The sequence below is a fragment of the Diadema antillarum genome, unplaced genomic scaffold, assembly GCF_040938485.1.
Source record: "Diadema antillarum isolate AM-2024a unplaced genomic scaffold, OU_Dant_1.0 seq00000356_RagTag, whole genome shotgun sequence".
In the NCBI taxonomy this organism is placed as follows: domain Eukaryota; kingdom Metazoa; phylum Echinodermata; class Echinoidea; order Diadematoida; family Diadematidae; genus Diadema; species Diadema antillarum.
In genome coordinates, this window is record NW_027271362.1 from 151244 (window position 1) to 167219 (window position 15976).

The following is a 15976-nucleotide window of genomic DNA, read 5'->3' on the forward strand; positions in this document are numbered from 1 at the left end:
GTTTACATCTAATTGTCATTTGCAGCTCCACATGAGTCTACTAGCAAAATATAAACTACACTTTACAAGAAAAATTATGCTAATTTATGAATTTAAGGAAAACCTCAAAGAAATACAAATTTTTAGGTTCATAATTATTGGAAGATAAAACTGCAGAATAAAATATTCAGTAAATCGATCTTACTTACCGGCACCAGTAGAAATACTGAAGAAGTTCTCTAAAGCGCACCTGCATCTATATATGCATTCACGTTCATCACCGCTCATCAATGGATGATCAGGAACAATAATTGTTTTGGATTGTCAGAGCTAATTCGATTCCTTCATATGATTTCTTATAATGTTGTGTAACTGTTTTGACAAGGGTCATACTATGAAATAATGATCAAGAACTGAAAAAAACCCTTTAGAAATCAGTAGGTCTTATAAGACTGCAATTATCATGTCTTTGTGGCTGGAAACTATGACAGTACACTAATTGTACTCTCCTGTCTATGCATCCAAACTTGGGGGGAAAGTCTTCTATTCCATTCTCATCATTTTATTCTACCTTTGATATTCAACATAATTATCTTTAGTATTCTAGGTATGCAACAATTGTACTTATGTGATGTTCAATACCTACTTGAATAGTGAATGTGATAGAGGTATGGTCAATCAACAACAATCAATGAACAATAAAGAACTAAACGCCGCAACAACATAGGAGGTTCATTTACCAATAATAGGTGAACGATTCTTGTCAATGGGACAATACATATGGCAAGTGAGGGTGTATATATAATATATACACTACATGTTGGCCCCTCAGAAAATGGAAACGAATATTTTTTCAAAACCAAAACGAAATTGTCCAATTTGGTTGAGTACTTTTCCTTCTAGACATGTTTTTGTTAATCATTAATTTCTTACTTTATTTTATCAAAGCTCAGCAACGGAGACTACTCAACAATTGAAGGTCTATTTTCGACAATAATCCTATTCAAGCATTCCACATTGTGATGTGCGGCCTCGATTCTTTGTTAGTCTCCCAAGGCAGTGGCTTTTGTTCGATGCTGAAATTTGTTGAATTGAGCTAAGAAATTTACGCTCGACCCGTCTTTACAAAAACATCTGTAGAATGAAAACTACTTAACCAAATCGAGGGATTTTGGTGTCATTCTTCTTCTAGATAAATTCTCTACAACTCTATGTCATTCATTTTGGCATCAAAGTAATGCAAATGTGCAGATATTTGCGAAAACTCGCGTTTCCGTTTATTCTAGGCCACACTGTAATATTATGATGTGTGTGTGTGTGTGTGTGTGTGCATACTCTATGTAGTGCAGCAGTCATATTTATCAAAATGGACATGAAAACGAAATGTGTTAGTTCTATTCATCAACAAATGCTTGTTTAAAATCATTGACCCCAATTAGTTTCAAAGACGTACAGTAAAGTATATATTGCGGTGGCCATGTTTTAAAATGGCAGCCAAAACATAGGATGCGATGGTTGTATACACGAAAAGATGTATCCATTTAAATAAATGAATCTCAAAAACATATTTTTGTTCCAGAATCATGAAGATGCATCCATTGGTTTTAAAGATATATGAATAGAATGTGGAGCGGCAGCCATGTTTAACTGGAGGGAGGCCATATTTATTAAATGGCCGCCAAAACAAAGGATGTGATGAACCTATTCACTTTGCTAAAACATCATTATATTGAAAACCTTCACCCAAAAACTATACTTTTACACTTGAATCGGGATTATATATCTTTTGAGTTCGAAGATATACAATATTCATTATCTGTTGTATGGCAGCCATATTTATTAAAATGGCCGCCAAAACGTAGGATGAAACGATTCATATTCACTTACAGTTGAATTTATCAGAATCCTTGACCCCCAAAACATATAAGTTGGTACCAGAGTCATGACCCTTTGTCCATACATTTTAAGGATATGTTATATCTAGCATGGTGGCCATATTTTTTTCAAAATGGCCGCCAATAAGTAGGTTGCCATGGTTTTATCCTCTCAAAAATTATTCTATTGGAATCCTTGACCCTCAAAACCTATACTTTGGTACAAGAATCACGACAATCGGACTTATAGTTTCCAAAATACACAGCATTGCTATATCACATGGCGGCCATTTTGAAAAATGGCCGCCACGGCCGCCACAGGCAGAATCAGAGTGGCTTCCATATCAGAAATGACTTGTATTGGCATCATGTACATGTGTACCAAGTATGGTGCTTTTACCATAATGTGCATGATTCACCCTATATGTGGTCTATATCCGCTAGACTAATGTACCACGTTCGCATATTCTGCTCAAATGCATAAACCCGCCCAAGCCGATCCATAAACCGCTGTCACAGTGCAATGAAAGCGTCTCATGCAATTCCGTTCGTGTCACAAATAGCTTTCATTTTATGTGGTGATTGACCATCAAGCGGTGTTCCCTACTGGAAAAATGAGTAAATTCTAGGTTTCTGTCACGGTTTATGTTAATATGTCATGCCTCTGGTCATTAGAAAGATAAACAATGCTAGATTTGTCTGGACAATGAAAATCACGGTAACGCTTGGCACTTATTTTTCTCTACAACTTTACTCATTACACACCCGTGTTGATAAAAGTATTAGAGTTTACATAGAGTTGAAAAACCGGGTTTTTCCCCCCGAAAGAATGATAACGTTGCTGTCTCTTGGTATTGTGGCACATTGGGGGTTTACAACATGGCACATAAAGAGTTAAATAATCCGAAGGCTCCTCCACGAATGACCAATGAATTGGTATACATGCCACAATGTCTTTGCTGTGTAAAAGTGACCAGTTCCAGAGCTAGCTTACACGTTGCTCTCATAGTGGTCGCAATCATAAAACGTAAGGGCTTTTTACACTTGTAAATTTTTGCTTAGTCCCGTACCAACGCCCCCCCCCCCTTAGCCCCACCGTTGGTACGGAACTATCCTTCGCCCACTTTCTGTTTACACTCGTTTTTGCCAAAGTGGGCTAGCCCCACCGATAGTCCGGTACTATCTGGCCCTGCAAAATAGCAGGGTTAGCACCGCAATTGCGGTGCCAAGCAAATGAGTGTAAACAGACGAAAAAATAATCCGGGGCTAAGCGACGGAGACGAAGTCCGACCCCCACTGACCAATCAGAAACGAGGTAATCAAGTGCTGCCGGTGCGTGCGTGTACGTGTACAGTGCACAGCGTAATCGTGAATATTCATGTGGTTTGGAAAGTCCGGGGCTAAGAAATACGAGTGTAAAAAGGTCAGTTTTCTCCTTAGCCCCGGACAAGAGATAGTACGGGACTAATTGGCCAGTTTAAAAAGCTGAAAAAAATTGGTACGGGACCAACGATAGTCCTGGGTCAGAGAAAGTCCGGGGTTAAGAAACACAAGTGTAAAAAGGGCTATAAAGGCATGAAAAAAACATAAAATAAGAAAACTACGGTTAGTCATTGTACCTGGTGAGGGTTGAACACGTATAACCACAATAAAATTCGAATGTTTCGTTTCAAAAATACTTCGGCATAAGCAAGTATGCATAGGCCTACATACACACTTGTAAGAAGGCAGATGGACTTTTCTAACTAATCACACCCAGATGAATTACACATTATATGAATTGAGAGCGTGGAAACTCAATACTAATTGGGTCATTCAATCACTCTGGGAAAAAAACAAACAAGTAACGTTCAGGTGTCAGTTTGCAATTTAGCGTTTAATCGGATTTTACAGAATTCCATAAAGACCTGATTTTTATGTTCCATAGTTTTGTGTCATTACAAATTGCATGATTCTCTAAAGACTTACATGATATGATACATTGGATTGAAACTAATGAAAAGGTAAATATCGGTTCTTTTCAGTTTTATTCTTTAGAGATAATGACTTCTTTAGCCTAATGACATCTAACTGATAAGTGCTTATACATTCAGTGGTACATCTTTCTTCCTGTTTACAATTATATTGACGCATATAATATCGATACAATGTATCTTGAGTTGCTGTAAAATTGAACTAGGTAATACATTTTAGATAGAACGAAGTGTGTTAGTCGAGATTCATAGTTAAATTATATAAAGTGTATCAATACCCTGGAAACCTAATTTTCGTACGAACACACACACACACACACACACACACACACATAATCATAATTCACTTGTGATAGTCTCGAAGGTATACATATTACGATAAATCGGATCATAAACTCTTTAACAATTCAGCACTTGCGCTCCGCGCGTTTAAGTTCCGTTCCGTAGCGCCGGCACTGATGTGTGCGCGTTTTAGCTTTACATGTACGTTTTGTTACGAATAATATCGAGCATGTCGAGATTCCATGTCGATCCGCGGTGAGCTGATCGCGCGCGCACGCATTCCATTTCACTGTCGTTCAAGTGTCTCACTTGCATGGTTACGAATTTAACGAAGAATACAAAGAGAGAAATGGATTCATGCCACCCCAATGTTTATCGAAATTCATTTACTCCTGTCACCATGTCAGAGTTACAGCGCTTCCTTTGATTCACTCAGATACACTACATTGTATTCAAAACTCAAACTTAGTCATTGGTAATAAAAGATGTAACATTGTTAATTTGACTATTTGTGACCGTGCACCTCAAAACGAACATAAAGTCGCACACACTGATTTTGCGTGAGGACTGAATATAAGTGAAATGGGTCAACCTAGCCGAACTTGACTTTTCCATATTTTCTGAAAGAGCGGGTCTTCTTTTACATTATGATAAAATTTGGTATCATAAAACGGGCAGGAAAGTGTGTTTTTTTAGCAGTTTATCTCGAACATTTTTGGTAGAATAGTGTGATTAGGTGTGTCTTTAGAATCCCTTTTTCATTTCTGAAAAACCTTGTTCACACTCTTCACTTTCAACTCTAATAACTTTTGAAAGGATAGTGCTACTGCTTTGAAAGTTGGCATTAATTATGGACAGAATGTGTTAATGAGGCATGCCTAATTTCAGTTTAATCTGATAATCTCTTCATTGTTGTTACTCTGGTGGTTTACTTCCTGTTTTTGTCCCATTCATCGCACAGCCAGCACGGTTTGGTAAAGATTAAGCGCTTGAATAGACACTGTACTTCAGAGCCTCTTTTCTCAGTTCCCACTTTTCCTGAGTCTGTGCTTTCTTTCCAATATTTAGATAGGTTAGGAGAGTCTATTTGATTTGAGTTATACATCATTTTAAAGCTTAAAGTCTGCTCTTTCAGAATATGGTCTTAACAAAAAATTCATGTCTGGCGACTTTTTGTTTGTTTTGAGGTGCAGGGTCACATTTGGAAGACCATCCAAGACTATGTAGAGAGAAGATAGCTGGCTAAATTCTATTAAAGAAGATAATATTTCACAGGCACCTTAAAGGCAGCAATTGATGCATGTGGGTAAGCAGTCCTGTTATGAACGGTTGTAATCACTTAATGCTTATACAGAGAGTATGTGATGGCAAAAGTAACAATAAAGAACAGGCTCATGATAATATCTTGCTGAAACATACTATAACACTTCCGGAATGCAAGATTGCATGATTGATGCAATCAATCCAAACTTTGCGTACTGTAATGTACTTTTTAATTCCCATGTGGAATTGCTCACAACTTTCCTTCGAAATCCATCCACGTCAAGGGAAGTATTTATCACACCAAAATATTCATAACAGGACCAAAGCTAGCAGAGCAATACATGGAATCTCGTTCGAAAACTTATTTAAAGACCATTCAGCCATACTCATTCTCTTTTAACGCTCAACATAACACCATTGCTCATTAAAACTTTCGGAGAGTCATTGTGACCTGTCAACTGCAGAACGAAACAAAAACTTATTACGCCTGTGTACAAGAATCGTACAAACAACAGATGGAAAGGCATTCAGAGCACAAAGTCACGTTCGATTATCATCTGCCTTCGATGAATGCGACAATGCAGTCGACGTCGTATTCTTCGACCCACTGGATCGCATAGGCATGCGTTCAAACGTTGTCGATGCTGCCGCTCGGCGACTTTCGAATGATTCTCTCCACAGCCAGTAAACTCGCCTGTTTACCACGAAAGCCAAAAAAATGTACGTTCCTTGGAGAGAATTGAGAATGATAAAGATGTACCAGAGGACACTGACCCCTGCGAAGGCCGCAATGTAACCTAGTATCCAGGTGAACCCCATTAAGGTCGAAATCTGTGCATTGGGATGGGTATTTTAAAGAGAGAAATAGAAAAGGAGACATAGAGAGCACGTAGAGAAATGACAGAGAGAGAAAGAAATATATGATATTATAATGAAGAAAAAAGAAGGAATTTGATGAAGGAATAGATGATGTTATTATTCACAAAAATACACAACAAAAACAAACGTTCAAAGATTAACAGATGTTGAGGGAATTGGGATGGTTACTCTCAAAGACCAGTCATGCTCATTGATATGATTATATATGAGACATCCTTAATGCTAGGCAGTCAACTCCGTTTATTAAAGTCGACAACCCACAGTGTAAGTATACGTCGAATACTCGGTTAGGTCGGTGAAAATGGCAAGTCTCAATTTACATCCATAGCATTGCCAACATTATGTTGTTTTGCTTTAAACACAGACGTCAAATACAATCTCTAGGGTAGTGCATTTTCCTGGGTCCGGTGAAGATCGACTACGCGAAGGTCATTGCGATTGAGCATTCCTTTCCTTATATTCGTAAGTAGCTAGCAAAGTGCAGTTAGGTGATTTGTTGTTGTTGTTGCTGTTCTCTCTTCTTCTTTTTTTAGGGGGAGGGGGCTCTATGTCCGCTATCAACAGTCTCTTTGCACGAATAGGATTATATCTGTCTCTTTATAGACTGTATTGAAAATACACGTGTAATCGAAAGTTCTTTTTGAAGCTAAATTGATTTTTGTTAGTGGTGACTTTGATTTGAAACACCCAATTGTGTGTGTTTCTTTCACTGTATTTTGAATTAAATGGGCTGTACTTACCCTGACGTAAATTCTCAGTTGCTTGCGATTCCCTGCAGAGTGCGATTTTTCGCGGAGACGCCCGGACATCTTTTCGTTTTCCATGAGACCTCTCACAGTGCGAATAAATAGAAAGCTGTTGAGTAGAAGCGCCATGGCCACTGGGACTCCAAAGGCAAACAGGTTCATCGTTCCGCTCCCAATCCAGCAGGACGACCCTCCTCCATACTGCATATGGAGGTCGTACCCCTTGGTGTAAGTCAGCACGACGCATGATACCACCACGGCTGCAGACAAGCCTAGAGCTCCTCCGAGGTAGCAACAAAGTGCCTTCGCGCTGTTCGTCGAGAGGTGGATAGTGTCTTGATTTCCGAAGGTCTTAGCGAGGTCAATGGCCAGGGTGGTACTGATGAAAAAGACGGAAAGCCAGAGAAAGTGTGACAAGACGGCAACCAACGCGCACGCTTCGAGAGACGGGACGGCCATCCCGCCAGTCAGCAGGAGGAGTTGTGCGAAAAATAGAGTGAAGCAGAGCGCCATAACGAGCTTACTACTGACGAGTTTTCGCAGGACCGGAAACGTACAGTAGGTAATGAAGGTAACCATCAGCGCCAGCATGGAGATTGGAACGCATATGTAGCTCAGGTAGATCTGAACCGTGGAGTACTGGAACAAATGCCGTGTATTATTCTTACCGACTGTTCCATTTTGGGGTAAAAACTCGCAGACATGAATAATTCCGTTTTGACCGGGAAAATACTCCCCGGCTTGAATGATGTCACCTGTGGGAATATAACGCAGCTGTCCCAAATTTCCGATGGGCTCAAAGAGGGTTTCATTGAAGGGAGTAAGACGGCAAGAGGAAGAAACGTTGCCCACGTGGCAAACTGTAACCGTCGATGTGGACTCAGTAGATTCGGTATTGTAGGTTGTCTCAATAACCACAGTGTGTTCAAGATAAAATGAATCCGTACTGTTGACGTATATGTAAGCAGTATCCGAGAGGAACATCGCAGAAAATTCATCAGAAATAACGATACTGCCATTTGCCTGAAGACAGAGGTGTTCCTTCGATTTGGCGCAGCCTTTTACAACGTGTACGGCTTCGATACTGCATTCTTCTCGGAGGCTCCCGCGTTCGCTCACATCACGAAATATCTCTTGGAGTCGTCTTATTGTCGGATTATAAAGAAGTGATGAATTCGACACAAGAAATCCAAGCGCAGGCCTGCCTGAAGTGACGTCTGTGATGTTCGTGCAAGACTTCCCGTGGTAGTCTTCGACAAGTTGCAGTGGATTAAACGACAAATCTGAAAAGATATTTTGTTTCAAGCAAGCCTGTGTTTTCCCGACCAATGGTGTGCAGTCAGCTGTAGAGGACATGTTCTTAGACAGAAATGTGCGGAGCAGAATCTCTGTCTCTCCTTCAGAGCTGCATGAGGCATTCATCGACTCCGATCGAATCTCACGAACACAGCGGTCTTCGTACATCACGTATCCATCGGCGCAGTAGAGTAAGAGGCATTTCTCGGTAAATGGATCATACATCATACCTCGAGGACAGGTGACATTGGTTTGCTCTCTGCCTTCAGATTGCACCAGAGAATTGACCCCACCAGATGACCTGAAGTTAAACAACAGAGAAATAGATTGCAATCCTCTTAAACCAGCTTCAAGTTCATCGATATCGACAACAATACCTATTTTAAAATTTATATTGTCACTGAAAATGCAGTCCCCATCTTCAAAATGAGGGTCGGCAGAGATATTCCGATCCGCGTGAAGGCACGCGTTGACCGCACAGTAAGAGCAAAATATGTTTCGAAAGTGCTCATCCGAGTGAATAACGTCCGCTTTAAAGAATCCACAAGCTTCTGCCAGTTCCGGACACGTGTCGGGAGGACACTTGAACTGGTCCGTTTGGGAGCAGGGCCTTCCTGCCGATTCGGTTTCATTGGGCTCGAAGATGCTTGTTAAGAAGGAAGCAGAGACCATTTGTTGCCGCGTGATATTCCCGGCGAGATAGGCGCTCCTGACCTCGGGACTGCAAAAGACTGAGAGAGCCCAGGGTTTCATGACACCAGGATCCCTCCCATTACAGATGGCGCAGTACAAATTCTTGTACGTTACAAAATTGCTTGAAGTAAGTGGAATTGACTCAACGGTCAGGTCTGAAGACGGTGGTTTTTCACACTTGTCTTTTATATCACCGTTCGTCCAAGAGGCGGGGCAGAGAGATACGTAAAAATAGTCGCCCGTGACGTTCGGTAAGGACAGACACTGGAACTGGGATCGCTCTAAATGAGCAACCGCTTGACTGAACTGAACAGCTTCCGGCGTTTCCGAGCACACGTCAGCAGTAGCACGATCAATGCAACAGTCTCCGAAGTACCTGCATGCGTAGTCACACTCGCAGGTAGTTAGGCCATCAAGTCTTAGGGTACAGCCTTCATCTCCGCAGAAGTGCCATGGACAAGCTAGGACACTGATATTGCCGTACTCGATTGTGTAATCTTCAGCATAGTTTGGAAAATAAAAGCGAGAGGGAGAACCGATAAATTTTTATTCAAATATCGATAATAATATACAGGTGCTAGAATAACAGAATGACAAGATACAAAACGTAATCCTCTCCAGACACTTCGAGTTACTGAGTGCGGTTTTAAGAAAAATATGAATATACCTTTCCAAGTTCTTGTGAACTATGTTTTTGACCAGAACGTCATTTTTCTACAACCATGTAAAAGTTCAACATGACAAGTCGAAATTACATCGATTCTATTATCTATAATCTGTATGTTTTAAGCAAAAAAGTAACAGGTTCAGCTATATACTGCTACTTGACGAATACTGAAATCGTGTTTCCCATCATACTATTTGCAGGTGACATTTCTCTTCTATCATTAATTTTGGTTTTTGTGATACATGCAAGATTCATTCATCCGATTTTTTTTTCACTCAGAATTAAGACAAAAAGGATAGAGATGTGCAGGAATAACTATTCTAAACTACAAAAACAAGGGTGGTGCTGCTGACCCAGATAACTACAGAGGTATAATGTTTATAACGTTTACAACAGAACAACCGTCTCTATTGTGTATTTAGTGATTGTAAGAAAGCCTTTGACTTATCGATAGGTCCATTAAAGCAGAAATTGTTAGCGAATGAAGTTAGTGGTAACAGATTCAATGTGAATAGGAACATAAACCAGCATACACAGTTATTTTAAAGTGTTAAAGGACAAGTTCACCTTCATAGACATGTGGGTTGAGTGAATGCAGCAATAGTAGAGCACATCATTGAGAGTTTGAAGAGAATCGGACAATCCGTTCAAAAGTTATGAATTTTTGAAGTTTCTGCTCACTCAAGGCTGGATGAGAAGACTACTATAGCTTGTGATGTCACATGAGTACAACGATATAAAGAAAGAATGAAGAAAATTCAACATATTTTCACTTTTCTCGCATAACAAAAGAACACTTGACTTCTCTCTTTCAGAAGGCAGGGGAAATAATATTACCCTTATGTCAGTAACAAGTCGAAGAAATGTGCACTTTATTCAAAAAGTAAAGTTTTGTGAAATTCTCTTTTTGTTTTCTTTATATGGTTGTACGCATATGACATCATACACTGTACTAGTCTTCTCATCCAGCAGTGACTACGCAGACACTTTAAAAATTCATAACTTTTGAACGGATTGTCAGATTTTCCCCACACTTTCACTGATGTGTTCTACTGATATTGCAGCATTCAATCAATCCACATGTTATTGAAGGTGGACTTGTCCTTTAAAGGATATTTGTCAGGGTATTTTGATTGAGATGTTGGTGTAAAGCAGGGGGAAACCCAAGGCCATTATTGCTTGCCATTTATTTCAATGATTTTGACAGCTGTGTCGGTTCATGTTATGAAGGTCTGACATAGGCGCCGGAAGTGTGGGGAGGGGGGGGGGGGCAGGGGGGGCGGCCGCCCCCCCCCCCCCCCCCAATCCAAAAAGTGGGGGGCAAAACGCATTTTTGCCCCCCCCCCGAAAAAAATAAAAAATAAATAGATAGATAAAAGTAAATAAAATGAAATAAATATATATATATGGGCCGTGACGCGAGAAAAGGGCCCTTGGGGCATTGAATACCGAAAATGAGTTTTCACCTCCACATTGTAGAAGGAACTCTGACGTATTTAGATATGCAAACCTTTTTCTGAAATTCCAATCCTAAATGACCCCATTACGAAAATCAAAAAAGCATGTTTTGTCCAAATCCTGTCAATTTTTTATGCGTCTATATGCATGTGCGCGCATTTAGCTAGTTGATCTTTTTTGCACTTATTGCTTTGTCAAACTTCCGCGCCGTTTTCTGGCGTTTGCGCGCAGCACCGCTAAGGGCCCTTTTCTCGCGTCACGGCCCAATATATATATATATATATATATAGCTACAAACGGCAGTTTGGGGACTATAAAATTTCAAAATTTTCAAGCTCGCTCGCTTTGCTCGCTCGCATTTAATCGTTATGCCATTCTCCTAACGTTGCTGCTAGTAATTGCCAGCAGTTGAGCCCGGTGCGCCTCCCCCTTGATTTCCAAAGCGAAAAACATAGCTACAAACGGCAGTTTTGGGACAGTAGAATGTCAAAAATTTTCAAGCTCGCTCGCTTTGCTCGCTCGCATTTAATTGTTATGCCATTCTCCTAATGTTGCTGACAGTAATTGCCAGCAGTTGCACCCGGTGCGCCCCCCCCCCTTAATTTCTAAAGCGAAAGATATAGCTACAAACGGCAGTTTTTGGACTGTAAAACGTCAAAAATTTCAAGCTCGCTCGCTCCGCTAGCTCGCATTTCATTGTTATGCAATTCTCCTGATGTTGCTGACAGTGCTTGTCGATTCACACCGTCATTCCATAATCCATGTAAGGAAAACTTACAATGTTGCTCAATGACTGCGTTGTTGAATGTGTCACATTCCGTAATGTATTGTAGTCCTATTAGTTTGCAGACTGACAGCGCACGCACACACGCACAAGCATACGCACCCTCAAAATTACTCTTCCACAAGGTGCCCCCCCCCCATGTCTCGACCCACGGTACGCCATTGTACACACACACACACACACACACACATATATATATATATATATATATATATATATATATATTTATATGTGTGTGTGTGTGTGTGTGTATGTGTGTGTATGTGTATATTGTGTAACATATGTATGGTCTATCGTGAGCCCCCTCCAATATTTGCCCCCCCCCCCCCCCCCCCAATCCAAAACTGCTTCCGGCGCGCCTGAGGTCTGAAGTATCTGGCCAGTAAGATGGGCAGTAAGGTTTTCTGGATGTTTTATATTTGTATTTATTGTTGTATGCAGACGACACTATTCTGGATGAAAGCCTAGACCAGTTCCAATTTGCTTTGATTGGATAAGTACACTTTCTTGACTTACAGTGTGGTTTATGATATGCCCAACAATCAAACACTACCGTTTAAATCAAAATGGATGAATTGCATTGAAGTTATAGTACAAAATGCAGGTCATGGAAATATGATTTTTATCACAAGGGAAGGAAACTTGGACTGATTGGTTATCAAAAGTCTTGAAGTCGCGTTTAGATATTTTCTTGGGTTTTTTTTTACGTGAGTGGGAAATCGCATACGTATACGTGTTTTTATTGCGTTATTATTGTTTCTTAAATTCTCTTTTCCACCATTCTTTTGAAGGACACACATGGCTAGGCAAATAGTGGAATGTATCAATGTAACATTAGTCTGCACTTAAAGGACAAGTTCACCTTCATAGACATGTGGGTTGAGTGAATGCAGCAATATTAGTAGAACACATCAGTGAGAGTTTGAGCAAAATCGGACAATCTGTTAAAAAGTTATGAATTTTTTAAGTTTCCGCTCAGTCATGGCTGGATGAAATGACTACTATAGCTTGTGATGTCACATGAGTACAACGATATAAAGAAAGAATAAAGAAAATTCAACATGTTTCCATTTTTCTCGCATTACAAAAGAACACTCGACTTCTCTCTTTCAGAAGGCAGGGGAAATAATATTACCCTTAACATACGTCAGCAGCAAGTCGAAGAAATGTGCACTTTGTTCAAAAAGTAACGTTTTGTGAAATTCTCTTTTTATTTTCCTTATATAGTTGTACGCATGTGACATCATACACTGTAGTAGTCTTCTCTTCCAGCAGTGACTGCGCAGATACTTAAAATATTCGTAACTTTTGAACGGATTGTCCAATTTTCCTCAAACTTTCACTGATGCGTTCTACTAATATTGCTGCATTCTCTCAATTCTTAGGTATATGAAGGTGGACTCCTCCTTTAATGATTTCTGTTTATATTGCTGCTGTTCAGTTGTTCTAAGCGATCTATGTATTACAAGCCCTGATTTTTTGTACTTATCTTTCTGGCAGCCTTTAAGAGTAAGTATTAGTGTTCTCATTTGTTCTATTTTATTGTTCATATTTGCATTATATCTTATACTTTACAATTCACATTGCCTCATGCAACTGATCAAACAATGTGATGTATATGCTTTTTATTTTGTTTTACTCTTTAATGGATATAACACAAAACTAGAGATGGGTCACACATAAACATATTAGATAAATGTATACATATGGTATATATATAGAAATACATACATATATAAAGTTACATAATTATAATATCTAAATTCAGCGGGCAACGTCACCGTCAATTTTGCTTACCTGGATGGAAAGATAGTTCGGCTTTCATGGTCACGAAGCCGAAGAGAAGATACACGAAGAACACGTTCAGTTTCCAATCCATCTGAATGGTTTGATAGCTGTCCTGCCACGCGAATCACCTACAAAGACAATGCAGACACTATAGGGAAAAGTGAAGCACTCCTTTGACCTGCAGTATACACAGTGGTATCCACACAAGCATGGACACGCATGCACACCCACTTACGGTTAAGGATGATGAAATTCACTGTATAAACAAAAAAAATACTAAACATTAAGTAAATATTCAGTGTCATATACTCGTCTGCATACATGGCATAGGTAAATGAGATACGTTAGATGGATCGGCACGACACAAATATCGTACTTGAAAAGATTGAGAAAGAAGTTCGCTGTTGCTACGCAATGACATTATTTCTAAAGTGACGGTACATTTCCTTAATGGCCACTAATAAATGTGCAGGTGCTGCATGGATAGGACTTTTTCTATGTTCCACAGTTTTCCATTTCTAACATGCTGTGTGGTATATTATAAGATGAGAGAAAACGCACTGACAATAACGTTGAAAGAATGAGAGGACACTTTTTTGATTATCAGATTCTTTTCAACGCACAATTTGTAACACTCAAAATTGTCCATCATTAACATTCTTAGTAACAATCCGACTTCCCAAGCCTAGGCAGAGATTATAAACGCACTCGCAGCAACTATATCTCAGTCATGTACACTATACTGGTTGGATATCATCCTCTGTTTATGGACAAATCAATTCTCGATGAGCAGCGCTCCTCCCGGGAATAAAGAATAATGGCCACCCCAATGCACCTATCCACCAACCCCCACTTCCCGACCAGGACGGGCCTACTTTAATTAAAGCTCATGTGCCGTCAAGAACGTCAAGGGCCTATCGAAACTGGAACTCTATCTTTAATATAGTATGCATGCTATGACTAGGGACGCAGTAAACATCAATAATATTACATGCTCACCTTTACCAATGAGATATCGTAGATTTCCTTTCCAGAATGTTATTCCCCTTGCGACTTAGTTGATGAAGCTTCGACGAGGATCAAACCACTGGAGAGTAAACAACTGTTAGACACAATAAGGATCTCGGTAACTCAAACTCCAATATAAAGAACCATTTCATCATCGACGATCGTATCACTGGAATCCAACCCTTTCACAGCCTGCTTGGATGTGATGTAGGCCTATCAGCTGTGCGTGCAGACGTAGTCCTTATATTTACGTGTGCCTAAGGTGTATACATATCGTGAATGAAGTCCACGCTATCTGCTGTGCTGTACATGTGTTTTGATGCCAAATTTCTACAAAGAGAACCCCACAGTGAATTCTTGCCTCTTGTCAAACCAGCGTCTGTACCCAAAATGCCCCCGCCTGTTAGTACAACAAGTGCAGGACATCGTCGATTGAGTAGTTTTCGCCCAATTTATGACGTCGTGAAGCAGACCAGTAAATTTCACTGGAGTTCATTTCTATCGTACTCGTAATTGATCACATTACTGTTGAAAACGGGAGATCTTGTGTCCTTGTCTGAATTTATGCTTTATCTCCCCCTTTCTCTCCCTCTCTCTCTTTCTCTCTCTCTCTCTCTCTCTTTCTCTGTCTGTCTGTCTGTTTCTGTCTGTCTGTCTGTTTCTGTCTTCGCAGGTCATGACTCCACGTCCATGATATAATGTCCACGTTAGACTATGTGTGTGTGTGTGTGTGTGTGTTTATTTTGCTACATTTGTCAAACTGCTTAAAAACACGAAACGCAAACAACCACATCTATTGTGGAGAACCTTTCAAGCATTCCGTGACAAACAGACCTTATTGAATTTGTTTGTTGAATGCATTCATTCATTCAGTATTGAGGTGAGTCTAATGCCGTCTGACATTCGTGTAAACAGGAAAGTCACCAGCTATGCATTATATATCAGACACGTTCCTTCTCTACCGCAACGTTTGCGGAATATGGGGTAGAGGGTGGGGGTTGGTATAGCGCTACTTCAAGAAAATATATATTTATTATATAGGCCTAGTGTTGAACGATTGGGTACATTTTCTGTCGAGGGCTGGTCAGGTGTTGATTGTGCGGGATATTCAATATCACAGGAGGAACCATGGGGCCACAAGTATAGTTCCATTGACTATACCATGGATCTATATATGACATACTAAGAAAAGTCATACTAACTTGGATTTTGCCATGCACGTACTTAATGTATTAGTTTGCGACATGATATACTGCGTAGACAATTAATTGATTCTCATGGATTTG